This window comes from Osmia lignaria, unplaced genomic scaffold (assembly GCF_051020975.1).
Source record: "Osmia lignaria lignaria isolate PbOS001 unplaced genomic scaffold, iyOsmLign1 scaffold0044, whole genome shotgun sequence".
NCBI lineage: Eukaryota > Metazoa > Arthropoda > Insecta > Hymenoptera > Megachilidae > Osmia > Osmia lignaria.
Window position 1 is genome coordinate 70,001 of NW_027478185.1, and position 2,500 is coordinate 72,500.

Below are 2,500 nucleotides of genomic sequence, written 5' to 3' on the forward strand. Positions count from 1 at the left end.
GGCCATTCGGTCTTAGACACCGACCCGTGGTAATGCTGTGTGGAGATTAATAATAATCCGCAACGGAAAACCGGAACGAGAATAGTCGAGAAAGTATATTCTCGAGGAGCGGTAGACTGCTTTTCAACCGAAGTCATAAAAGAGCCACACGCTCGACGCTACTCCCGACCGGTCCGAGCGAACCGAAAGTGCCTTCCTATAAATACCGAACGGCCGGCCGCTAGGTCGGCGACGCATGGGCTTACGCCCAGGCGTATGCCTGTGCAAACCGCCGTGAGAGCGTACCATCCCGCCGGCACGGTAAAACTTAGACTGAAAATATCGTCGAACATATCCTTTCATTTTATAACGTTCTATACATGAAAATTAATAAATTAACATGCAGGACATAATAAATTCACATTCTCATGTAAATCATGGGTTTAATTAATATTTTAAAAAATTTTAAAACCGCCCAGAACCGATGAGATGAAAATATTAAAACGATATTTTTGCATTTTCTTACGGTAAAACATTAACAAATAAGCGACTATAGCAATATAAAACTCCATTTGTAATTTAATTAATCAAAATTAATATTTTTTTTTGATTTTTCAGCGATCCAGAACCGATGAGACGAAAACATTAAAACGATATTTTTGCATTTTCTTACGACAAAACATTAACAAATACGAGACTATAACAATATAAAACTACATATGTAATTTAATTAATCAAAATTAATAATTTTTTTTGATTTTTCAGTGATCCAGAACCGATAAGTCGAAAATTTTAACAATCATATTTTTGCATTCTGTACCGTGGATCGATCGTTAAACGCTATTGAACTAACGTCCGTGATGGTATAAATGCAGATTTTCGCTCCGTTTAGCCAAAATAACGAACTTTAGATGCGCTCCGAAATATTTCAAAGTCCCAGCGGCGTATTGCTTCGCCTCTTAGAACCGATTAGTCGAAAATTTTAACAATCATATTTTTGCATTCAGTACCGTGGATCCATCGTTAAACGCTATTAAACTAACGTCCGTGATGGTATAAATGCAGATTTTCGCTCCGTTTAGCCAAAATAACGAACTTTAGGTGCGCTCCGAAATATTTCAAAGTCCCAGCGGCGTATTGCTTCGCCTCTTAGAACCGATTAGTCGAAAATTTTAACAATCATATTTTTGCATTCTGTACCGTGGATCCATCGTTAAACGCTATTAAACTAACGTCCGTGATGGTATAAATGCAGATTTTCGCTCCGTTTAGCCAAAATAACGAACTTTAGGTGCGCTCCGAAATATTTCAAAGTCCCAGCGGCGTATTGCTTCGCCTCTTAGAACCGATTAGTCGAAAATTTTAACAATCATATTTTTGCATTCTGTACCGTGGATCGATCGTTAAACGCTATTGAACTAACGTCCGTGATGGTATAAATGCAGATTTTCGCTCCGTTTAGCCAAAATAACGAACTTTAGGTGCGCTCCGAAATATTTCAAAGTCCCAGCGGCGTATTGCTTCGCCTCTTAGAACCGATTAGTCGAAAATTTTAACAATCATATTTTTGCATTCTGTACCGTGGATCCATCGTTAAACGCTATTAAACTAACGTCCGTGATGGTATAAATGCAGATTTTCGCTCCGTTTAGCCAAAATAACGAACTTTAGGTGCGCTCCGAAATATTTCAAAGTCCCAGCGGCGTATTGCTTCGCCTCTTAGAACCGATTAGTCGAAAATTTTAACAATCATATTTTTGCATTCTGTACCGTGGATCGATCGTTAAACGCTATTGAACTAACGTCCGTGATGGTATAAATGCAGATTTTCGCTCCGTGTAGCCAAAATAACGAACTTTAGATGCGCTCCGAAATATTTCAAAGTCCCAGCGGCGTATTGCTTCGCCTCTTAGAACCGATTAGTCGAAAATTTTAACAATCATATTTTTGCATTCTGTACCGTGGATCGATCGTTAAACGCTATTGAACTAACGTCCGTGATGGTATAAATGCAGATTTTCGCTCCGTTTAGCCAAAATAACGAACTTTAGGTGCGCTCCGAAATATTTCAAAGTCCCAGCGGCGTATTGCTTCGCCTCTTAGAACCGATTAGTCGAAAATTTTAACAATCATATTTTTGCATTCTGTACCGTGGATCCATCGTTAAACGCTATTAAACTAACGTCTGTGATGGTATAAATGCAGATTTTCGCTCCGTTTAGCCAAAATAACGAACTTTAGGTGCGCTCCGAAATATTTCAAAGTCCCAGCGGCGTATTGCTTCGCCTCTTAGAACCGATTAGTCGAAAATTTTAACAATCATATTTTTGCATTCTGTACCGTGGATCGATCGTTAAACGCTATTGAACTAACGTCCGTGATGGTATAAATGCAGATTTTCGCTCCGTTTAGCCAAAATAACGAACTTTAGATGCGCTCCGAAATATTTCAAAGTCCCAGCGGCGTATTGCTTCGCCTCTTAGAACCGATTAGTCGAAAATTTTAACAATCATATTTTTGC